Below are 27370 nucleotides of genomic sequence, written 5' to 3'. Positions count from 1 at the left end.
ACCCCAGGATTTAATAAAATCCATGTAGGCTTCATGTAGAGCCTACACGGAATGTATCCCTGTACACAGCCACAGTTCCTCCTTGCATCGTGCCATGCATATTAATGATGGCATGCTACCAAGGGAGTGCATAGGAACAGGGTTATTATATCGGTGTAGGGAGAAGTGTAGAGGCTACCTGTGGTCATAGATGGTCTGTACTGCTCCCCGCTACTGTTGAAATGCTGTGAATTGGGCCAAATGTGTAATATTTAAATTTAAATATTTTTTTTTCCATTTATTGCATGTTTGTCTACACTGCCAAGCTGTGCTCACATATAGACAGCTGACACCTACCAGACATCTAAAAATAGAAACCAGATGTCATTAATTATCATAATTATATATTTATGCAATTTTAAATATTTTCTTTTCTGTTTTATTTTTAATTGACGCAGAGCCGAGTGGTGCTGATACATACGTAGCCGACAGTTGCTAGAGATTTAAAACTAGAAACCAGATATAATTAATTATCTATGTCTGGGTCTATTTAAGCACATTTGCATGGTGTGCAATGGTGCTTAGCAATGTCAACAGCGCAAACTTGATTAAAATGTAATTAAAGTAAAGATTACAAATGGGAGCGTACCTTGGACTTAGGTACAAAGGTACACCACTTTTAAGTCAAACACAGAATAATGGATGTAAGTGAGCCCAGTAATAGCAGGTAAATGTGCCCTTCAGCAGCATGTAGAAAAACACCTGCTTAGGCATTAATGGCAAAATACAGATTCAACCCATGTACATACTGATGGATGTAGAAAATGTATGTCACAGCCTGTATGAATGCACATATATCTTACAAATACACCTGCTGCAGCAGTGATTTGGTAGCTCAGTCTATTAATTGCCTTGTAAACAGTACACTTTGCCACACACATTTCTGGGTTCAAATCCAGTGGTGTGTAGATGTGAGTTTATAGTACTGTCAAGGCAGCAATTAATGACTGAGTCATGCACTCTTTATCCATACATTGCATTTCAAATAACATGTCTGGTTTTCATTGATGGCGGTCACAAGCCCGCAGGTAGGAACACACTTCATATATCCCTGTAGCAAAACTTATATGTGCATAAAGTGTCATATCTTGCATTAATATGCATTCACACAGAATATCAATGCAGGTACTGCAAATGTGGATCACTAATATCACAGTGCACCACACAATACTTCCAAAGTCACTGTGCAGATTATCACAGTTGCACAGCTAATATACATATTGGAAGTCCCTGCTTGTATCAAGGCCTGCCCTCATACCCTCTGCAAATGTATACCAGATAGTAACACATGGCCTGGCAGTTGCCAAAATGGTGGACATATTCTTATATTTATACCCCATCTTACCCAAGGACACACCAAACATGTTGCTTAGTGCTATGTTAGTGATACTGTTGCCTAACATATTTACCTTAAACACATGCCTTATTTGGACTGGAAAGGGTAGCCCCACACTTGCTCTGCTTCTACAACAAGGCTCCCACAGTTACTCCTACAGGTTGTTGTCCTCTAAACTTTTCGCAGTCTCTGCCTTTGTCTATTACCAGCAGCAGCAGCAGTTGCAGCCTGCATCACACATATTGCTATGGTAAGGTTTCTGCTACAGACCTACCCTCTGTGAAAATGTAGTCTCCTCAGCCCAGTAATGTCCAGCACAACATATCAGAAAGGGGCCCAAACCTACATGAAGGCCTTATATATTGTACAGTGGTTGCATGTCATTGGCTGATGATAGTTGAAATCAGCTGTGTTAGCTGCATTTAGCATTTCAGACCCACAGATTGTTTTACAGGCTATCACCTGCTGATGAGATGTATGTTTAAAAGGTAAGCAGTTGGCTGTAGGGAACCAATCTGTATGAGACTTCCTTCACACAGAGCATGCCTTGGTGAAAACTTTACTATTACCACATATCAACAGAGGAGTACTGCACTCCATCAGGTATGTAACTGATTTTGTGTGCAACAGGATGCAGATGGGTGAATAGACATACGGGGAATAGGGAATACAGCAGTAAGCCTGTCGTAGACCTATGATAATACATTTATTTTTATTTTATTTTTATTTATTTATTTATTTAACATTTGTTGACCGGGAATGTCTGACTAGGTTCCACAGAGCCTGTTTTCAGTGGAGGCCTGGGGACAAACACTCCAGATGCATGTCTTTGGATGTTATTGATGTCCTGCTATCTTACACTTACACAGGATGTACTTATACACCAAGGGTGTATTGTCTGTTGTCATTGTGGCACACTGGTCTCAATGGGCTGTCCCTTTATAGTGGTTGTAATAGCAGACAGCTAATTGTTTGGCACTGTTCCTATGATGTATTATTAGGGGGTTTCCCATAGGGGACACACCACAGTAGACCCGAGTGTTGGGTCTATGATCATTCAGCAGTATCTGTCATGGCACTCATGGGAATACCTGACTATTGCTACTATCTCAGTTGTAACTACACACTTAGTATGTTTGAAGTGGAGTATGACATGTGTGAAAAAACAGTGGAAAGTGCCAGCCATGTTGTCCTTGCTGTATCTCTACATAGTGTACTTCCACGTATGTGATCCTGTAATGTGGTCCCCTTTTTTTTGTCTTTCAGGAATCATGTATTATGGATTCCATGCACCTTTCTCTGATGTGGAAAATGAAATTATACTTGAAGGACTAAGGCAACATCATCACATCCTACTGTCCAGGAGGAGGCAAAACAGGGAACAGCTAGCTGCATTGTGGACAGAACTTGTCCGTGATGTGAATGGTGAATGTCATGGGCCATCAGGACAGGACATATAAGCAGGTTCAACACCGTGCAATAGACATTATCAATGCTACACAAAGAAAGCAGATGTAGCCAGGGATCATGCCATCACCGGCTGAGGGCCTGCAGTGGGACAACCACTCACGGCCACTGAGGAATTCCTGGCAAACCTAGGCACACATGACAGCTCCCAGGCATCCATCACAGCATACATCATGGAGGTAGGTGCCACAGTTTCCACAGCAGTGAAACATGCAGGTAGGCTTACTGTGGTCAGCATTGTAATACTGTAGGAGTCAGTGTATCAGGCTGTACATACTTTTACATGGGTGTCAGGTCTTAGATCTTTGGGGAGGGATTTACCTCCGTTGTGCTCTCATACTCAGAGTGTGACCATCAAGTAACACAGTAGGTACTGTAAATGTGAGATATATGGACACATTACCTTGCTGTGCTGCAACATGCAGTGATACTGACATTACCTCACCCTCAACCTTTCACAGGTCCTTCAGGCAGTGGCCAAGGCCATGTTCCTGCTCTTGGTAAACATTACACTGTTTTGTTAAGGAATATTTATATTCTATTAAAGTTAAGGGCCAGAATAATGTCCTATTTTAACATAATGTTGTGTGTAAACAAGTTAGAATGTTTTTTTTTTCTTCATTCTGGAACAGGTACATAAGAATCTTAAAGGGGGTAATAACAGGAGTGCAGCTAAACAAATAGAAACACTTTGGTAGTGACAGTTAAGAAAATATAAGCCTCCTCATTTAAATGAGGCATTTACTCTAAAATGCCTTTTAAAACACAAAAGGTTGAAAGGGCATGAAGGCAGTGAAAGTGTATTTCAGTATATTTGTTAAGATAGGTGTACTGGGTTTTATGTGACATTTTATCAACTATACTGTCATATCACTTAATTAAAAAGTAAATTGTACTTGTCATATTTTACTTGATTTACTTGAATTGATTGTTAGAAAGGTCTTGAGTTGAATTTGTATTTTGTCCTGTGGAAGTCTATTCTGGACGAAAGCAGACAGAAAACATTTGACAGCTAATTCAGTTGTGGGTCTTTGTTATTATGAGTATTGGTGGGTTTTTTTTGTACAAAATAGTGCAGGTATTCATGTACCACTTTTTTCTTTCTTACCACAGGTGACTGGGGGGAGGGGGAGTTGGCCTCTGTCCCCTACACAACCTGATGTCAATGTCTCTTTGGATTCTGATGACGATGATGGCCACAGTGATGCACAAGTGGGGGTGTTGGGAGCTGAATCTGTCTCATAGGTCAACATCCCTCTTCTGCCTCCATTGTCACTGCACACAGTCAACATACCCACACACACCCTGTCCCTGGAGGCCACAGATATTGGACATTCAGAGGGTGGGGACATTGAACAAGAAAGTGTGGCAACTATGGCTCCAGTGAGTGTAAATACTGGCCATAGCCAGAGAGCTGTCAAGATCCCCCACAGGTGGATTGACAGGGGTGCATGGAGGAGGCCTGCTTTCTATCCACCTGTTGCAGGTGTCACATCACAGGTCACTCAGCGCATGTTTGAGGCCATCATAGTGGCACAGGCACATTCTGAATGGAACACCAGATGTATGCTTAGGGTTATGGATGCAGCACAGTCTGACATCCATGAATGCCTCCACCACATTGGGCACACCCTGGATTAGTTGACTGATGCAGTGGATGGAAGGTGGGCTGAAACAGTGTCTGTCTTGGACCACACATTGTCTGTACTGGAATGTGTGTTGGAGTTGAGCATCAGATTCATGGGCGTAGGTCAGCAACCCCATCTGCTGAGACTCCATGTGGTCATGCACAGTCATGCTCCCATAGTGGCAGTACACCCAGCTACAGAGGGGAGTGTGCTGTCCACACTAAAACATGGCAGACAATGGGCATGTGGTCCTGGGCATTCCTGTGGGGTCCGAGTAGACAGCAGTCACCATCAGGTACTAGCACTACTTCTGACCTTGGGCATACAGGTGCCAGTGCAACTCTTGGCAGAGCCAGTTCCTGTGTTTGGGGCCAGAGATGGTGAACTGTCAGCTCTGCCATGTACGGTCCAAAGCTGTCCAACATACACACCTGTAGGGCTAGCACTGATCTTGACTGTGCACACGCACACACTCACACACCACTATCAAATGCAGTCACCTACAAACACACACAGCACCTTTCCTGGGTCCATCTTACCTGCTTCCCTTTCTGACTCACACATATGCTGTCAACCATTTGGGTCAGCTTAGGCCTCCTGCACCCCCACACAACACCCTGTGCAAGTGATGATACCTGTGCCACATCCCTGTCATCCTTGCCATCGATGCAGGGAAATTAAGCTGTGTGTCTGATGCACAGGGTAACTATATTAGTTAATATGTACTTGTGTAATGTAGTGTTGTTCTGCCATGCCAATTGCAGTGTGTAACAATGGATACTGTATGCTGGCATTTGACACAAGTACTCCACATACTTTGGTGTACCTTATGTTGTATGATGTCGTAATGGCTGTATACTTACATGATGACAGATGTGTCATGGACCTGTTTCTGTTTCAGAGGACTGTTGGAATAATCTATGAATACATGGCGACAATGAAGCAGCACAGGATGGCATGTTAGCATAGCAGAAATATGTCTTCAGCAAGGTACAGCACTATAAGTGCATGGCTCCGTAGGTTCATATGTGTATAACAGGCTGACAACGACAATGGCAGCATTCAGCGTACTCATGTATCACTAATCTGTGAACAGGTCTACTACCCTTGATACGTGTCACCAGGGTTTTCAGAACTTACACATCTAGAAGATGTGGTGATGGTAATGACCCATCTGCAAATAATCTATGTCCAGTACAGACAGTTTTCTGACAAGTTATGATTGTCGTGTTCTGCATCTCAGTTTGTAACCTGCACATTATGTGTGTCACAGCAGATGTGTGCTTCATATGCATGGGAAGTCTGTTTCATGTAGGATTTACTGTCTGTGTTACATACTTGTCTCTCCAGCATGTACTATGTATACCATAGTGATGTTGTAGGCATGTAGAACAGGTGAGACATGTGTTAGTCCTGCCATAGATATGTGGGACGTATACAGTGGGATCCAGCACCTCCCTGTATGGAGCCAGACACATACCATCCAAACCATGTAGGGGACAGAATACACAAGTACGGTCATGACACAGGCTCCATAGGACATGGTATCTACACTGTGGACTGGTGTACCATGGAACCTGTGTGGCTGCTACAGTTGTACTATATGCATGTGTAGTGACACAGCAAGGGTGCCATTGCACACAGTAATAGCCATGATGACTGCCACATTCAGTATAGCAGTGACAGTCTATGATTTACCTCCCACACCTGTCAGTGTAGGGTGTACAACATTGAATGCATCCCCATATCTTACCGATCAGTTAGAGACAAAGGCTACATTACTCTCTGTAAACATAACTCCATGTGTAATGGCTCAACTGTGTCTAGTGTGCAGACACTACAATATTTTGCAGAGGGTGGATGATATCTCACAGGATAGTATTGTGCAGTTGCTGGCAGTTAGTCTTTGTCAGTGGCTCAAAGTACAACTGACTGTGCCTTAGGCCATGCTGGATACCTGTTGATTCTGTGTAGGAGTCTGCATATTTGGAGCTGTCACATTCACCTGCTAATATTTCCAGTCAGAGGTCACCAGCACTGGCTGTGACTGCAGAGAGAGAATAGGTAGATGGGGTATGCCGATAATGGAGAATGATGAACCTCACTGTTGACTGGCATCATTGCAGTCCAGATCTCCCACCGCTATCTTACCAGAGTATGACTGTCAGGAAACTTGCTATCCACTAGCTGACATAATACTCTGTACATGAAATAGACAGTTTCCAGCAAAGCCTGCTTGCCTAATATTGTCATACACCTTACCAGGGCATGGCTGATGGAGTGAGACATATGTCCAACATCCATTGCATAGTGTAACACTCAATGGGCTCTGCCGGTTACAGCTGGTAGGCATGATCTGACCTTGTGCAAATGTAACAAGGTTTGGTCCAGTGCACTAGGTATACAACAGTGTCAGTGCTCATATCTATGCTAACTGCTATCATGGCATTCAGGTGACATGGCTCAGAGATCTGGGGACACTGCTTGGCGCTACCTGCTAGTTGTCATCTGTGCAAGAACATATTGCAGTTACTTCCATTGTGTTGCAGGAAAACAGTCATGCAGGAAGAGAGTCATGCAAGGTATCTGTACAGAGCACAGGCAAACATGTTAGGGAAGTGTACTATATAAACACTGTGTTGCTTAGTCATGCTGCAGCTCAATTGCCCAAAGGATGGTCCAGGTTCTTACCTACTATGTCCTGCTTTACTGCCATGACATCCTCACAAGGTGAACCAATGTAGTGCATCATGTGTTTACAATATGGGTTACCAGTGCAGACCCCCAATGTGAGGTTTTTCCTTGGTGGGATCTGGCCACAGATCAGACTCCTTAGAACTACTGGCACATACCCCCTCCCCCCTTGCAGACAATCCCTTCTTTTATGTGGTTGACATAGCATGGCTGCACCCCCCTTTTATATGGGACAGGCAGGCATGCAGAGCACTACAACCATGCATTATGTCAGCAGCATTACAATGGCATGGACTCAGCTGTACATAACAGGAGGGACACAGGCTTATCATGGCTCAGTAAACCTGACTGATGAACAACTGCCATTAGCAGGCTCTACAGTAACCGGTGGACAGTGCTGTGTGACAGTTGGGATAGGGGGCCCCCTTACATGGAGGCACTACCTCCTCAGCTAAAAGAAGTACATACTGTTGTTGTGATGTTGAGTATACATGGCAAGTGACACAAGTAGCCACCCACACAAAGCAGAACTACAACGCACAGTGTACTTACATGTGTGACCTCAAAGGACAGGTCCAGATTGTTGGTGACCTAATACAGCATGATGCCACATATAATGGGTCTGGACTCATACCTGACCTGTACACCCACATTGTCTGTATCAACTACACTCTCTTGTCCCCACCACATGTGACGTATGACCTTCCTACAACTTGTCCTATAACTTCCATATTTACAGAGCAGTTCATAACTGGCTTGTCAGTGGAGGATACACAGCATCTATCACACATTCTTACATTGCAGGCTGCATCCCATGTGTGATCTGACAAGGATTGCTAACACATTTGGACACCCTTGCAATCATACTGACACTACTGGCTGCACACCAGCTGAGTGGTCATCGGCAGTTTTTATACCCTTGCACAGAGGTGATGCATCGACTGACTGACATAACTATACACCTCTTTGTCTGAGTATCCATATTTGTATAGCTGTAGGGGAATCATCATGGAGCTAATCAGCAGACATATATGTATTCTACACACAGTTGACTGTATACAGTTTGGATGTGTGAGAGGAGGAGCATGACTATTATATGTAGTGGACATTTCCAAGGCAGTGATCATGGACCTGGGTGAGGGTACATCAGGGTAAATAAACCCCTAGATTCAGCCAAGCCATCTGACTATATGCCCTGCTCAGGCAACATTTACAAATCACCCACTTAGACATCCGCGATACTGTCATTGTAGGAGTCACTAAGTGGCCTATTGTTTGTACACATATGCAACATAGGGACATCTGCCTCACATAGCTGATCTGTCAGCAGCAGTGCTCAACAGGGTGCAGTCCTGGGTCCTCTACTGCTTGGAATCTATTCAACTACAATACATGTGACTACTGACTGACTCTGGCTAACAATGTTGGCTGATGCCTGCAAAGTGTGAGCACTCATCGACTCTCTGTGATATGTCACTATCCTACAAGAGGGTATTGCTAACATATGCCAGTTGACATTGTAATGGCCATTAATTCAATGCAAATATATATGTAGTATCAGTTCCATCAGTTAGACCTATGTACCTGGTAAGTAGCACATCAGTCGCAACATGTGATGCACATAGTCAGGGGTGAACAAAGTGGGCACACAGACCTGGCCACACAGGTTTACACCTAATGTGCCTCAGATAACTCTGTCTCTACAGTAGTATGGCAGAAATCATATGGCATAGCTGAAGCCACAGTCACCTGTAAGTGACATGCTCATAACCTCCAAGTACTCTTCCTTTAGCATGTCAGTATCTAAGTAAAATGGCCATTTGATGATGTACCTTTCCAAGCAGTACTGGCAATTGCACACAACAGTATCATCCCTCACAAGATCACTTCACGTTTTCAGTATGTGTTCAGTGGGGATAGTTTGCAATGAGTGTCGTTGTCACCTGTGGTATATAAACTACACAGAGGTGATATGTGCCTTGCATACAGGGCAATGTGTGACCCTGCTTTATTGTATATGCTGCCTATGTGTAGGAGGCATAGTAGATGGATAACCCACTGTAAGGACATTAACCTCGTATGTGATGGTACTACATGCTCGTGGGAGAGATTTCTCTAGCAGACTTAAATGCACCCTTGAAACAGAACCCTGTCTAATGGCACACAGAGTACCTCAGTGCACCTCACCACATGCCATCTGTATGAATGGCTGGGTAACCATTATCTCACCAAAGGGTGTCTGCCTGTGTCCCTCATGGACTGGGGTAATATGTGCTGATCCTGTAACTACGGGTATAAAGATGTCTATGATTGTGAGTGTTATATGGCCATTATGCTGGTGATGTTGAAATGTCCTATGGTTCAAAAACATGATGTAAAATTCTCTAACAGGCTCACACACAGCTATGGCTACATTGAGGCTAGCACCACTTCCAATCATTGCGTACAGGACATGCCAAAGCACACACATAGTGCAAGTTGACTGTATGTAGATGAGAACACTTACCTATGTAATGGCACACACTACAGATCACAGAACATTATGCATGCTACACACATCATATCTGCTAGTACTATTAGTTCAAGACATAATATTTTTGTGGTCAGTCCATTGGGGGGGCATATTACACTCTAAAAATAAAATACTGCAAAACCATACCTATTTCTGTGTTATCAAGATGATCATATTTATATCATTGGGGCACACACACACACCACATAGCCTGCAGTGAGATTAAAACCCCTCTCTATCTAGTCTAACACACTGTAGATCATACTATTAATTGCATGTGCCATGGCATAAGTCCTAATACTACAGTGTCAGCTGGTAGTCTTAAGGTGGATGACATCATCAGGCCTTGTAGAAGAGGGCAGTGAGGAAGCCAGCAGCAGGTTACAGGTCCAAAATGTGCATAACCATTCATAGGTTCATAGGTTCATACTAGGCTATCTGCCCAAGGGCATTTATAAGCCTAGCCCAGAGTTTTGTGGCTTTCGCCACCCCTTTAGTTTGGAGGATACTATGCCCATTATTTTGCTGTGCCTCTGTCAAGCAGTGACACTGAGATAATCCCTGGGGTATATCTGCGATCTCCCATCCATTGGTCAAGATTTCTCTTGAACAAAGCCAGCGAGGTGCTCTGCCTCACATGTACCGGGATTTTGTTCCACAGCATAGGGAGTCTCTGGGTGATGAATCTGTCCCTCCAGTACGTCCTATTAATAACCGTGTTGAGGTTTAAGTCTCCCACCCTTGTAGTTCTGAGGGATCTAGATTTTTTGAGGTGAAGCATGTTCATCAATTCTGGGTTGGACATGGCCTTGTATGTCAGGCACAGGTCACCTCTGAGCAGACAGTAAGCGACTGAATAGAGCTGAAGTTCCTTCAGTCGGGCAGCATAGGACATATTTTTGAGACCCTTTATCCTTTTGGTGAGGAACTTTTGAGGCCTTTCCAGTTGCTGCAGGTGTCGTGTCAGATACATTCCGAATGGGGCATTGCACTCAATCATTGGTCTGATGAGTGATGAGTACAGGGGGACGATGACTTCCCTTGATCTAGATGTGAATCCCTTCATGATCAGGTGGGCAATGTAGAAGGTCTTCCTAACTACTTTGGCAATGTGAGTGTCAAATGAAAGGTTACTGTCAACCTGGGTCCCCAGATCCCTGATAACCTCTTCTGTGCTTAGTGGGTTGCCGCCTATATGGTAGCTAGGGGTAACCTTGTTTTTCCCGAAGGGTATGACTATGCATTTTTTGGTGTTTAACTTTAGGCCATGGCTCTGGCACCAGTTATCCGTTTCTATAAGACCCTTCTGTAGGATATCTGTGTCAGATGTGTTCTCAACTATGGTGCCCAGTTTGCAGTCATCTGCAAATTTTGTCAGCCATAATCCTCCTGTGTTTGCTTGTACTTCTGAAAAGTAGATGCCGAACAGGAGAGGACCCAGGACTGAGCCCTGTGGGACACCACTTGTGACAGGCTTTGAGTCTGACATGGCACCAGCAACTCTGACCCTGTGGGTTATGTCACTTAGCCAGTTTGCAACCCATCTTGTGAAGTATGGGTTTACATTTAAGCTGATGAGTTTTTCAATGATACCTGAGCGGGGTATTGTGTCGAAAGCCTTTGCCAGGTCGAGGTAGGCTATGTGGACTGCCTTTCCCTCATCAATGGCCTTGGTGACTGTTTCGAAAAAGTCAACCAAGTTTAAAAGGCATGATCTGCCTTTGACAAAGCCGAACTGGGTCGGATGCAAAGTCTGCAAGTCTCCTATGTCTTTATTTATGAGTTCCATTATGATCCTCTCCATAGCTTTGCAGATCAAGCTTGTCAAGCTGATGGGATGGTAATTTCACGGGTCGGTGGAAGCACCGCCTTTGTGAAGTGGGACCACAGTTGCCGTACACCACTCCTTTGGCACGTATCCTGAGGTGAGGCTAAGATTAAACAGCTGCCCAAACTGCGGGTTTAATTCCTCATTTAGTTCGTGGAGCACACATCCGGGGACACCATCTGGCCCCATGGATGCTTTAATTTTTGCCTTGGATAGAGCAGTTCTCACCTGAGCGTTAGAGATGTTTGGGGGGCTATAATTCTCTGGTATAGATATCTCACCTTTTGGGGGGGGGAGGAGAAGTTTGCACTGAACCTGTCAGCCAGTATGTTGGCAATGTCTGTAGGTTCAGTAATCTTTACATCATTTTGAACTAATTCTGGGCATATCTGGGAGTTTCCTCCCAGGTTTCTAACATAGCTAAAGAAGGCCTTATGATTGTCCTTTGAGTCCTTGGTGACTTTTCTCTCAAAATTTGCCTTGGATGATTTTATGAGAGATCTTAGTTTTTTACTTATAATGATCAAGGGTGTTTTCCCTTTTAAGGATTTTGCTCTATCTTGTAGTAGCTTCCTCCTTTTGTTGTAGAGCTTGTTTATGGCTGGGTCCACCAGACTGGACGCTTGCCTTTGGTACAAAGAGTCTTTGTTTTGTTTGGGATTGCCTGATCCATGCAGTCCTGTAGGTGCTGGTAGAAGGCATTTGTAAGTGATTCAGCGGCTTGAGTAATGGTTTCCGCAGTCTCGGGGGCCTTAAAAGAGACCACACTAGTCTTTAGAAGTGTGAAGTCAGCTTTTGAGAAGTTCTTCACTGTGGTCTTTTTTATCTCAGGTGGGGGCGGGATGTGGACTTCCAGTGAGATTAGTTTATGGTCTGATCTCACCAGTGAGGGGTATACTTCCGGTGTTGAACATTGTGACCCCATGTTCATGATGATGAGATCTAGTATGTTATCTCCTCTTGTGGGGATGGTGACTAGTTGTTCCATGGCATTTGAGTTTATGAACTCTAGGAACCTTTAGGCTAGAGTGTTGGGGCTTGAGTAGTGATCCCAGTCTGTATTCGGGTAGTTGAAATCACCTAGTATGATGGTGTTTGGAGATACATTTATCCCCTCCAGTGTTTTCACATTGTAGGTGGATAGCTCATGAGGGCATGGCAGTTGTTTTGCAGGGGTATACACACACACTCACACATGCACAGAGTAGCCTGGAGTGAGATTGGAACCCCTGTCTATCTAGTTGTATTCACTATAGATCACAGTACATATTGCATGCACCAGAGGTTTAGTCTGTTGTATATGTGATTACAAACACAGTACTTGTGCATTACACAAACTAGGCTTGTGTTGAACAGCATCTGTGGTCTGCAGAGTGATATTGCTTCATACTGTTATCTGCATCTAGTATCCTAGCAGTGGGATAACTGTTATTATCCTAGCTATGTGTGTACATTTACCAGTATGGCCATATGTGGCTGCTTGCAGTTAGATGGGCAAACCTGTGGGCAAGAGCAATGTGTCCTGTCCATGCGTCCATTGACAACATTATACATTTACACCACCTGCTTAGCTGTGTCTCTGTATGTGGTGACATCCAGCAGGCACAGGGGTCTGTAGGTAATTGAATTATGTACTGTTGCACCCTTAGATTGGATCCTATGAGCAACAGTATGGATGTGTGATAGTATAGATTTACTCACCATTATTAGTGTATGTAGGACAATACAGACATCCACACACATATGTCTGTAATTAACAGGGTTGTATATATAAATGTAGCTGTGTGTGGTCATGATATGTAAATGTGTTATGTAGACATTTGGGGAGTGTCTAAGTATCAATGTGATATATATATATATAGCTATATATATCGGTATATATCTACTTGACACTACATAGCGATAGATATACTATGTATGTGAGAGAGTGATAGCAACAGACGAATATGTGTACATATATGTCTGTATGTATAGACATATCTATGCATAACAGGTCAGTCTGCTGATGAGACAACAGAATTGTGCTCTACTGTTTGAGCATGCCCAGTGTGACTGTCAATACTTATACAGTGATTCCAAGCCACACTTACCTGTACTCCAGTCTGGGACTTTGTGTGTTACAGACTAAACCTCTAAACTGTCTAAAGTTGCACAGAATGTCCAGAGTTTTGGCTCATTGTCTGTTCCCCATAAAATTTGTGGTTTTCTGGCAAATCACTTGGATGAACTTAGGATTGAAGTCACTAAATAGTGACATACATTTGAGTGCCTGACTTCAAATACTTCAGAAAATTGTCTGTTGAAACACACCCTCTGTTATTTTAGCAACTTTTTATGTTTATGAGAGCGGTATTTAACATATATCCCTATTTGTGGGCCTTTGTCCCTCATTTTGTTGGGCTTTGAACAGATTTTATTAATTAAGAGGTTGAGAGGTATGTTGCAGACATTGACATCTGCCCCTGTTTCTGCAATACTGCACGTCACTCTAATTATCCACAGCATTCCTCAGCTGTCTGCTGTACTTAATATGTGACTGAGGTTCATAATGTTACACCACACACAGACTAACAGTCTGTGAAAACACCAATATAATAATACCCCACATGCAACAGATGTGCCTACTTCCATATTAGAAGCATTAACACCATCACCCATGCTAACTTCCCTAGTCTACTGAGCCACACAGGCTGCAAGACAGAGTGTGATCGAGTACTATGTTACAGCCCTGAGATTGCCTTGCCTGCTGATATACCACTGCTGACTTACTGTTAAAGCAGTTGTATGGGAACACTGCTGTGTTGGGTGTGGGAGAACAATAGCACACAATCTGCTGGGATAGGCAGTAGTCAAAATATCATGTGATCCCACTGTTTAACAACTCCCTTGCCTGGTGTAGTGCATAGTCCAACTATGAGGCCTAGTGATTATTAGGGAATACATACTATTGGACTGGGTACCTGTAGTCCCATGTGGATGTTACTTCTGTCCACATAGCCCACTGTATTTCCTTGAATGAATTCAGCAGTTAGTTCAGGGCTGACTCTGCCAATACATGGATAGGTACAGGCTGTGTGGGTTGCCTGGCATCAACAATTTTACTATATGTATGTGAGTCAGAGTAAGGTGTCAGTCCTTAGGGCCCTAAGTTGCCAGTGAATGTGCTATGCATTGTATCTTAGACAAGGCCTGGACATACTGGGCACACCTACATATGCCTACAGGGACATTATCAGATGGCTCCTCCTTCGAGTCCTCCTGTGACTGTGGCTTTGGCAATATAGGAACTGGTGTGGAGCTGTGCATCCCTCCTCTTTGCTGATCCTGCTACAGCTGTTTCTGCAGGATCATATTGTGCAGCATGGTGCATACTGTGAACATATGGGGACATGTGGCTGGAGAGTACTGCAGGGCTCCACCAGATATATCGAGGCACCAAAACCATGACTTCAGGGGAGCGCTACAGAATCCTGAAAGCTCAAAATCCTGAAGACCAAAATCCTGAGACCAAAATCTTGAAAGAACAAAATACTGAAAGCTCAAAATACTGAAAACACACAGGATAGCAGTACTTCAGGGTAGTGTGCTACATGGTAGAAGTGTTGCATATTGCTGGCCCTCATCTCAGTGGTGAGAGGAAAAGAAATATGCTCACTGGCATGTGGTAGCATGCCATCCAGGAACTGGTGGAGTACTCAGGACGCTGATGTCTGTGAGTGCCTCATCATGTCCACAGTTGGTCTTTGGAAAGTACCTGTAGCTAGTAACCTAAGGGCTACACATACCTTTGTTTCCACAGGGATGGGTTCCCCTCTGTTGGCTCTGGGTCTGAGCTGAGGGTGGCAGAGCTCAGTGTGTTCTTGGATGTCCCTGTCCACCCTGTAGAGCTCTACAGTCTCCAGCTCATGTAGCTCCTGGACACTCTTCTCCTTCTCTGTGTAGGCCTATTGTCAGCAGCAGCAGCAGCAGCACTGACTTCAGCATCTAGCACATACAGGTACAGCAGACCTGAAGTAGCCCCTAGTATTTTCTCAGTTAAAATTCACAAGTCTGTACTGCAATGGTGCAGAGTATTGGGGAAAAATCAGAATGTAGGGTGTATGCATACTTTCAGAGCACTGGTGTAGGTGCAGAGTGTGTGATTGTGTAACTATGATGTATTGCACCTGCCTACAACATAATTAACATAATTCCATGGCCCTATTTTAGGTTAAACAAGGGTCAAAGCTAATTAAATATTTTTTTTTAAAAAACACACTCAGTGCAGTGGCGCACCTCTCAAACATGAATAAGGAATGTAAACAAAGCTTAGACGTTAGACACACCTCCTATAGTGGACACTCTCAGCCAGGTGGTGCACCATATATACATGTGCACCTCAGCTACAATGAGTTTAAAAGGCAGTAGACACCCCCCCCACAGTGTCAACTACCTCTTGTGTAAACAGCAACATGGGTTTAAGCCTACATGAAAGGGATATGCAGACATGATTACTCTTTTCAGCTATTCAGTACCTCCACCTCATTTGCGCAGGGATCCATGCTCATGCTCACAGCCTAGAAGCTACACTCTTCACAGGCCAACAGCATTAGCAACAGCAGCAGTACATCATTGTAGAGACTCCATGTAATACATTTCTGTCACATACTAATTAATTTATTTTTTACCACTTTTTTATTTTTCTATAAAACATGTTTGCACACTGTGGCATGCTGCACAAACATGCCCATATTATTAAAAAGAAAAAATTAATTTAACTTATTTCTTTTCATTTTTCTGGCATGCAGGATGATTTCAGTCATATGTGTATGTGGTATGACATTTCTCTGCAAATATCTACATTTTTACAACCCCTTTTGTCTGTCTACACTCCTGTACAAGGAAGTTTTCCATGTACACTACAGACACTGACATGGGGTCTGAAGAGATGCATATCTGCTTGCTGGATTGCTCTCCCTGTCTCATTTGCACGAGAGTCACCTGCTTATGAGGTGATTTGCATGACACAGAAGTTTTCATGTTGGCATGTGTGTGTGCACACAGTTCAGCAGCCCTTACTGAATCCAAAAATGTTTGCGGCCATGTAAACAGGGCAACGTGATGCTTACCCAGAAAAAATGTGTAGGCTTTATTAAATTCCCCCTATTACTTTTATTGATTTTGTAATCTATGTATTATCACAGTTATGATCAAATGCATGACTGCAGGTCTGCGGGTATACTATGTACTATAGTCTTGTAATTGTATTCCTGTTATCTGGACAAACATGGCCTTCACTTTTGCCAGCAACACATACACTACTGCCTGTACATGCAATAACCTTGAAATTTCATTGCTTGCGAATGTTGCACTATGTTTACCATTGTGCAAATGTAGTGCTGATAACCAGCAGGTATATGTTAGATGCTCAATACTAATTGTTAGACATTAGCAATTTTGATCATGTTTGCACACTGTTTACCTACACACAAACAGGTGTATCTCACATGTGTGCAAACCCATTGCTCACTACACGATGGAACTCTATATATAGGATTCTTATTTATTGGTGTTTATAGTGCCTTCATTGAAGGTTGGGTGTTGAACTGGCACCTCAGCATCGTAAAAATCTACTGCCAATCTTTAGCGGACCGGAGTTCCGCTGTGGCGACCCCTAACCGGGAAAAGCTGAAAGAAGAACAACAAAATTTATTGGTGTTTATTGTCCATTTCCTTTATATGACATAAAACTACATGTGTAAACATTGCAAACTAAAGACCTGATCTAACTACACATTACACATACATATATATATATATATATATATATATATATATATATATATATATACACACACACACACACACAGAAAACACATCCATGTGTTGTCCCCTCTCCAAGCACTACTACTCTGGGGTCTCATACTTTTACCACACATATATCAACCACACTATAAAGTGTAATATATAATATTGTGTGCTACCTCATGGACAGGGCTAGTTGGTGGTGGTCATAACCTTACTCTGGTAAAGCCAAACATCCAACTATGCTCAATAAGGGTATTTGTGCTGTTACACAGCTAGGCTTCTAATCAGACTAGTGCTATTAAGCTAGTAGCCTCATAGGATGCTATGAAGTCATGTGCCTATGCAGGCCTCCCAAGCCGTTGTTTCCCAAATAGCCTGATTATGTCATCTTCTATAAATGCGCCTGCATTCTTGTATAAATCAGACTTGTGTTGTGGATCTTGCGTTAAGTACTGTCTGTAGTCTGTGCAGTTAGGTGGGGGTTCTGTTCTCACTGCAGTCGACTGTGTGTATCTAGTCAGCAGAGTAGACATGGAATACTACACCACCACACAATAAGTCTTTAAAGAAAACAAATAGAGAAGATAGGAAAGTGGGGAGCAAGCAGGGGAAAAACAAAGTTAAACAGGGTAGGAATGTGCACAAGGGATGTAGGAAAGAAACATAGCTATCCATTTCTTCAACAGTAAAAAATGATTATATGTGTAGAATATTAGCTGAATTTGCACTGTCACCATGAGAGACAGGGTTGACCACAACACACTCATGTTGTATGGCCAAATGGACTGAATCAAGTGTGTCAAGAAGACACGTGCACAAAATGGAGAGCTATGTATACAACATTTTTGTGGGACAGGTGGCCTTTCATTGTGAGAGAGATAAGAATGTTGCAGAAGAGCTGTAATATGTCTGGGTCAGGTAGGTTGGTAGATGAGAATGCAGTCTCAGACAGGGCATACAAGATAAGACATAGGGTTGGTAAAGGACACAAGATGTTGGTGAATACCATGGTTGGGGTGAAGATGGGGATTTCTGGAACCAATGATTGTTAAACTGGGTGCCAGTGAGAATCAAGTCCTCACCCATTGGACTGTTATCACTGTCAACTCATTGCACCAAAGGCTGCAGTGCCTGATGTTTGAGTCTCCTCCTGGTATTCTGTACAATGATGGTGTTAGAAAAATATGTATTAATGCATATGTTTAGTGCTTATTAGAAGCTAAAAGGGTTAACATATTTCATTCTATTTTATGTGCAGCTTAATTCTGTATGAAATTATAAGATGCTTTTTCAAACTGCAGTATGCTTTATGAAATTTCAAGATGCTCTCTGACCCAGTATTTGCTAGCACAGCAAAATTCATGTGTATGCCTTTTGGAAATGTACTGAGAATAAGGTAATTATCTGCTAGGTCAGGAAAATGAATGAATAGTGAATGAATAGAACAATACTGTTTTCTATAATGTGATTGAGAACATGCACAGCTGCAGAAAAGAAGAGATACGTCAAACAAAGACTGCTTGAAGAAATGAACTGTAATCTGTACTTGCTTTGTGCGCAAATTAGCCGTAGTACCTTGAATGGTAACATTGCATAGTGAGAAGTTGTATCAGACCGGTGGTCATCAAGGCCATGTTGTTTTTCTTAGGAAGTTTTTTTTTGTAAACTTGATATGCCAGCAGAAAATCATGGACAAACAGCTGCTGTGAAATAATATTGAAAGAACTTGTGATTTATTACATCAGCTTAGTAGGCAATACCTTGTAAGAAATGTATAAAAATAGTTTCACTTCCTGATTTTAGTTAGACAAACTCTGTATTAGCATGTTTTTGTCTCCTTGCTGCAAGATTAAAGTGCCTTAACCTGAACCTGCCGTGTGTTGATCATTTTGAAGTTATTTTTCCTTTGACAGATTGGTCCTTCGAGCCGGAACTCTCACTTCGCCTCAGGTCAGATGGGCCAGGTGGCAAGAAACTGTACAGGGAAGAAACCACATCAGCTCTTCTGCTTTGAAAGACCTCCGACTGAATTGTCGTTCAAAAGAGGCCAGCCACTTTTCTGATCTGCGACTGGAGGACGAGTCGGTATACGAATCAGAGACGGTCAATCACGGAGGCTCAGGTAAGGAGAGATTTACCTTTTTTCTGTTTTAGATCAGGGACTTGATTGAAAATATCTGTCAGTAGATTTGTTTTGCACAAGTTAGGGACAGAAAGATTGCAGTCTTGTCATAGATCAGGGAAACAGAATAGGTAAGACAGTTATTCTAGATAAACTGTGAAACAGAAAATCGTGGTACCACGTGAAAATAAAAAGGGTTATGTAACATTTTTTAACAATCAGAACAATATGGGTAATAAGTGCACAAAAAGTTCCCAAAACCCACCGCTAACCAAAGACGCAAAATATATGCAATCACAGCGTGCTGACAATATTAGATACTATACAAAATGGGTTAATAAATATGAATTTAATGGCAAATTAGAAAAATCCTCGCTTATTAAACTTGTCAAACAGCTTAAAGCTGCCGCAAAAGGTCAGGTAAAAAAGCAACATCAATTGGGGGTTCCTCAGGCACACAAGTGGATTGAGGAAGCAAACCGTAGGGAGCAAAAAAGTAATAATTCAAAAGCTATGTTTCTAGATAAAGAAGACAATAATTTGGTAATAGCATCAGCCCCTCCACCCCCTCCACTTCCTGCACCGGAATATGAAGTGAGTGGACAAGCTGGTCCACCTCCGCTATACCCGACTATTACTGCAAAGCCAAGACCGTATGTTAGAGATCCCATCGAGACTAGGTCTCGAACACATAACTTGAGGAGATATTGAGTTATATGAAATAAACACAAATTCACGAGCTATGAGTGAAGAAGAGACATGTCCACTCATAGAAGTACCAAATCCACAGGCAGGACAGGACCCAACTCTCCTAGTATATAGACCGTGGACGCCAGAAGACATCTGGAAAGCCACAGAGGGAATTCCCCATCCAAAAGTTAATTTTAGAAAATTCTTAGTAGACTTACAGGGCATGAGGTTAAGCTATCATTTAAATGGAGAAGTAGAAAAAGTAGTCAGACAGATCGTGGGTCCAGACTGGCACATGATCAGTGGCAACTGGAATCCCCATGACGCAGAACACAAGCCACTCCCACATAGCAACGCAGAATTGGATAACAGAGTGAAAGGTCTAACAGACCGAATCTCTGAGAAATGGAAGCCTAGGGCAGACTGGACTTGCATTAATCAATGCATCCAACAGGAAGGTGAAACTGTTGACAGATATTATGCTAGATTATTAGAGTGTTTCAATAACCATTGTGGAATGCGGGTACCTGAAGATCAGACACATGATTCCCCATATGAGCAGCAATTAAAGAATGCATTTTTGAAAGGCAGTATTTTGCCTATAAGCAGCTTTATTACTAAGCACATGGTAGACCATCGTACAAGTAGATTACAGTCACTACTTGAATATGCTAGGCATGCCGAAAGGCATTTTAACAGTAAAAAGAAAAAGAAAGCCCAAGTATTTGCTGTAGAAGACGGAGCAGAAGTTTATGTAGTACAGTCCAGAAAAAAGGGCAAGAAAAATGCCCAGGGAAACAAACAATCTGATAAACGATCAGAAGAGTTTGAAGAGAGAAAGAAAAGGGGTGAATGTTTTAAATGCGGAAAAAAGGGACATTTAGCAAGGGATTGCAAGCAAAACAAGAAGGCAGCCATGGAAGATAAGGAGGGTGAGGACTGACTATATGATAGTCAAGAATCACTAGAAGGGAATAACCAAGAAAAGACAAATGCAAATGTAATAGAGGGAGTAGAGAATGTGATAGAAGAAATAGAGGAAGTACAAGAAATCACCAATGGTGAAGAAAGTGAAATTTTGGACTTAGCATTATTGAGCCTAGAGCTCTATTTAGCAGACCCAAAACTGGAAGTTACACTTCTGGTAGAGGGGAGGGAAGTTAAATTCCTATGTGACTCAGGGGCTTCACAAACCCTGATACATCCTTCCAAACTACCAGAAAATTCAGAATCACTTGACTACATATTAGTGAAAGCAGCTAATGGACAGCTGTATCGGGAGCCACTCTCCCATAACATAGCAATAACTGACCCTGTTTCAGGGATGACCCAGAAAAGCAAAATTGTTGTTTCTGCAAAATGCCCAGTGAACCTTTTGGGCAGAGATCTTATGCAGATATTTGGCATATCAGTAGTACCGACTATGCAGGGTATGGAAGCACATCGACAAATGGATACTTTTGTGGTGCGACCAGAGGGTAAAACATTTTATTGGTACAGCCAGGACTTAGTTACAACTGGTCCAGGGGCAGTAACGGAAGAACTGATGAATGTAGCGATCAGTAATTCCCCCTCCCTTGACACTGATAAACAGCACTTGTTGCACTGTACTCTGTATTATTGTAGCACACCAGGACCTGATAAGGAATATGAGCAAGAATTGTTTAAAAACCATGCAAACAGATTAGTATTACGTAATCTGTACTGGGACACAGAAGGGAACAGTGTAGTTAGCTGTTCATTGCCCCAGAAATTCTTTGCACTCTATAAATCTAATCAATTACCACATGTTAGTTTAACCAAAGACAAGAATGTGAAATGGGCAGATCTTGGAGAAAAAGTCACAAAGTGGGAGAAACAAACAGAGTTAGAATTGTCAGAACAGAGAATACAAAAACAGAAGTTAAATTGGATAACGCAGACACACCCAGCTGTACACTTGCAATCTAGCGAGGACAGCTGATTAGCACTCTATCTAGAAGAGGAAGAAAAAGCTTTATGGAGCATACCAGAAACTCTCAGGTCAACAGGGAAATCGGATGTAGGACTAATTCGTACAGCAGGACCAGTTACTATTATGCCAAAATCAGCATTCAGACCTCAAAAGAGATAGTATCCCTTAAGGAAGGATGCAGAAATAAGAATCAAACCTATAATAGCAGCTTTACTTAAGGAAGGAGTAGTGGTAGAATCTCCCAATTCACCATGTAACACACCTTTATTTCCTGTTAGGTAAGCAAATGGAGAATGGCGTATGGTCCAAGACTTACAAGCTGTAAATAATGTAGTAATACCTAGAACACCTATGGTGCCAGATCCACACACTCTATTGAATGAATTGAAGCCTCAATAGAAGTATTTCTCTGTGGTAGATATTAGCAATGCGTTCTTTTCGATACCGATACACCCTGACAGCCAACATTGGTTTGCATTCACATTTCAGGGGAAAAGGTATACATACACGCGATTACCACAGGGGTATTGTGAAAGCCCAACAATATTTGCACAAGAGATGGCAAGCAACTTGGCAGGATTTAGCCCACCAAGAGGCAGCCAAATTTTACATTATGAAGACAACATCCTGCTGGCAGCCCCCACTCAGCAAGAATGTAGAGAAGATACCATAGCATTACTACAATTTTTAGCCACTCAAGGACATAAAGTAAACAAAAACACATTGCAGCTTTGGAGAAAGCAGGTTAAATACCTGGGATATGTAATATCTAAAGAAGGCAGAACATTAGATGAAGATAGAAAAATAGCAATTTTACAAGCACCCAAACTGACTACCAAAAAGGAAATGATGTCCTTCCTGGGCACGACTAATTTCTGTCGGAGTTGGATTCCAAACTATGCTTTGGAGTCTGCTCCATTGACCAACTTGATATACAGGAAGCCTATGGCAGCACAAGATTTATTGCTATGGACACCAGAAGCAGAATCAGCTTTCTGCAAACTGAAACAACTGATAGCGTCCTCATTAGTTTTAGGATTACCAAACTATCATAAACATTTTTTCCAAACTGTAGATTGTAAACAAGGTTACATGACATCAGTATTAACACAGCAGCATGGGGATAAGCAACGCCCCATAGCTTATTATTCATCATAGCTGGACCCAGTGGCGCGGTCCCTGCCCCACTGTGTACAAGCAGCAGTTGCAGCTGCAATGGCAGTACAGGCTTTGGCCTCAGTAGTGTTGTTCCACCCTCTCACATTGAGAGTGCCTCATGCAGTCACAATTATTTTACTGCAAAAAAAAGTAGCATATCTTTCTCCTGCTAGACATCTTTCCTGTATGACTATACTCTTGAGCCAACCTCATATGACAATTGAACGATGTGCAACTTTAAACCCATCTACCTTGCTCCCGGCCCTGCGGATGGCACACCACACAGCTGCCTGCAGGAGATTGAGCAAAAGACATTGCCTAGAAAAGATCTAAGGTGACATATTACGTGGACGGCTCAAGCAGTAGGGGTCCTACAGGACAGAATCTAGTGGGGTATGCAGTAGTTTCTGATACTGAGATTTTAGAAGTGAAGTCTTTACCACACAACTTATCTGCACAAGCAGCAGAATTGATTGCTTTGACAAGGGCATGTACCCTGGCAAGGGTAAATGTGTGAACATTTTTACTGACAGCCAGTACGCTTTTTCTACTGTACATGTTTTTGCACAACAGTGGAAAAATAGAGGAATGATAACATCTACTGGTAAACCGATTAATCATGCGCAATTTATTTTAGATTTCTTAGAATCTATTCAGTTACCTCAGAAAGTAGCTATTTGTAAATGCGTAGCTCATACCAAGCAACAGGATAGGATTTCAAAAGGTAATGCGAGAGCTGATATAGCTGCAAAACAGGCAGCTTCAGCTTCAGAAGTATTTCTTTTGAGTGAGGAATTATAACCTTCTGAGATTTTAGATTTAGAAATGTTAAAAACAAGGCAGACACTTACTACAAATGTAGAAAAACAGAAATGGATAAAACGAGGAGCAATTCTTGAGAAAGGGCTGTACATCTCCAAAGAAGGAAAACCAATTTTGCCATCTAATTTGTTTAGATATGCAGCTTTGTTGAGCCATGGGCAGTGCCATGTCTCAACAGGGGGGATGGTACAGTTAGCGAACTGAGTGTTCACTGCATATGGATTTACAAACTACACAAAAAATTTTTGTGCATGCACAAAGGGCATTGAAGCCTAAGCAAGGGAGTTTCCCAACACCACCGTACCCATTCCATACTATCTGTACGGATTTCATAGAACTAAACAAATGTGAAAATAAGAAATATTGTCTTGTCATTATAGATATGTTTTCCAAATGGGTGGAAGCTTTTCCGACCAAAAATCCAGATGCAGCTACTGTTGCAAAATTCCTTGTTAAAGAAACTATTCCTAGATTTGGCATACCGGAAAAATCTACAGTGACAATGGCACACACTTTGTAAATCAAACCATACAACAGTTGAGTCGATATTTCAGAATTTCCTTAAAGAACCATTGTGCATACCACCCCAAATCCGCAGGATTAGTAGAGAGGCATAATGGGGTTTTGAAAAACAAACTTAGGAAATTGATTAGTGAGACACAGAAGAACTGGGTGCACTGCCTGCCTCTGGCACTGTTGAGCATGAGAACTGTTCCAAATGCAAAGGGGTTAACTCCTTTTGAAATACTGTTTGGGAGGGCATATTATATACCTCGGTGGAAACCTCTCATGCCTGCAGACCAGGAGGCTGACAGTTCACTTGCAGAGTATATGAGATGACTTTTAAGTAATAAACAACTTTTGCAGTTAAATTCTGTTTCAGATAAAGAACAAACCAGACCATCGGAAGCAGCAGTAGTCCCAGACACGTGGGTCTGGGTGAAAGTTATCAAGAGAAGGAACTGGACCACACCGAAGTGGGAAGGGCCGTACCAAGTGCTGCTGTCAACACCCACTGCAGTCAAGATCGCAGAGCGAGCATCCTGGATTCATCTGATACACTGTAAATTGGTTAAAAACTTTGAACTGGACAAAAAACTTGTTACTGTTACACAAGAACAAAATGACCAGATACGGAGCTAGCTGAATCACATATAATGATATACTCCTCTTTACTACCCCTCTTGTTCAAACCATACCTCCTTACCTTGTATGAAAACCAGTTTCTTACGGGATTTCAGGTCCCAAAAGGCCATACTATCACCCCAGCTGTAAATCCTTCCACCTTCAACCATACTTACAGTACCAGATCCTATCCAACATCTTGTTCAGTCTATCAACATCTCAACCCCAGGAACATTAGCTCTAGATCCAAGCACTACCACAAACTAATAAACAAATTCCTGAAGTTCATCACCAAGTATAGACTCAACCTAATACTTGGTGGTGATATTCACCCCAACCCTGGCCCACTCACTTCAGATACACATACCCCCTCTACTTGTAATCTAAGTTACAAACCTACAATTAATAGGCCAACTAACTCTATCCTAGTCTGTCATCTCAATATTAGAAGCATTAATAACAAGGTACATGAATTGCATGCACTTCTGGATGTCCACTCCCCTGAGATTCTCTGTTTATCTGAAACCTGGTTAAAACCTAACACTAAAGACAATGAAGTGTTACCACCTGGGTACAACATACACAGGCTGGATCGTGCTTCGAGGAAGGGGGGTGGGGTAGCTGTACTCTATAAATCTGAGTTGAATGTCACCATAGATGTAATACCTCTGAGATTCTTGCCACCAAATTGCAACTTAATAAAAATAAATGCATTAATATCATCTTTATGTACATTCCCCCAGGTAACAATATATCTACATTTGAAGATATCCTGTACTGGTTATCATGTCACTACCCCCAAGAAACCCTACTACTTGGAGACTTTAACATAGACTGGGGCACCTGTTCCTTAGAATCCCCAACCACCCATATTAACCTGCATGCATTTACACAAATCATATCCACCCCTACCAGGATAGGTAAACCCAACCAAAAAGAAAGTATACTTGACTGGGTACTCATAAACAGTCACCCCCAACTGTACACCTCTGGTACCCTCCTTAATGGCCTAAGTGGTCACCTTCTCACATATGTAATTAAGCACAAAACCATTAATTCCCAACAACCCTTACTCAGAAAGGTTAGAAACAATAAAAACTTTGACCCTGCCAAATTCCAACAAGAACTAATCTCATGTAACTGGTCTATTCTAAAACACCTCCCCTTAGAGGAAGCAGTAGCATACTTTAACAACAAATTCCTTGAGATCCTTGATTTGCATGCACCTGTTCGTTCAAAGAGAACCAAGGTAAGAACTGCACCATGGCTTTCTATAGAGTCTAAACTCAAAATTACCCTTAGAAACAAAGCATGGGCTTTATGGCGTTCTTCTAAAGACCCTCAAGATCACATTAAATACAGGCAATCCAGGAACGAAACCAAAAAATCAATTTTACAAGACAAAAAACAATATTACTGTAATTTACAGACAGTAAATCAAAATAACCCTCAGAAGTTTTGGGCAGGTTTAAATAATCTACTACATCCTGGACAAACTTCAACCCCAATCCCTGCTGCTACTATTGATAAAACCCCTGAATATGTTTCTGATAGTTTTAACCAATTCTTTACTGAGACAATTCAAGCCCTAGCTAGCCAACTACCTCCTAGCTCCCCTGGTCCTGAAAGTAGCACCCCTAGAAACCTACTTGCATTCAGCTTCCAACCAGTCGCCACTTCACTTATCCATACCTTGATCAAAAAATTAAAACCCACTACACTTTCTGCTGATCAACTCCCTGCCGAGTACCTACAAAAATCAGCTGATGCTATTGCTTACCCCGTCTCAATACTAATCAATCGAACCATACTAGAAGCTAAAATTCCCACCATCTGGAAAATATCCTATGTAATCCCACTTCACAAAGGAGGCAGCTCTACTGAGTTCTCCAATTATAGGCCAATAGCTATACTCTCTCCACTTGCAAAGATTATGGAAAAATGTATTCATAGACAACTCATGCACCGCCTAATCCAAAATCGCCTTATGGCAGACACTCAGCATGGCTTCCGTCCTCATCACAGCACTTCAGCCCTCGTAGCCTTTACTAACACCATAAACCATAATCGCAACAATAATTATATATCCTCAGCCCTCTTTTTGGATCTTTCCAAGGCATTCGATATGGTTGATCACCAAATTTTAATCCACACCCTGCAAACATTCTGTCTAGATACTGGAGCCCTCCATTGGTTTCAATCTTACCT

The sequence above is a fragment of the Protopterus annectens genome, chromosome 3.part0 (genome assembly GCF_019279795.1).
Source record: "Protopterus annectens isolate FY-2018-M chromosome 3.part0, PAN1.0, whole genome shotgun sequence".
Taxonomy (NCBI): Eukaryota; Metazoa; Chordata; order Ceratodontiformes; family Protopteridae; genus Protopterus; species Protopterus annectens.
This window is presented reverse-complemented; position numbering follows the sequence as displayed.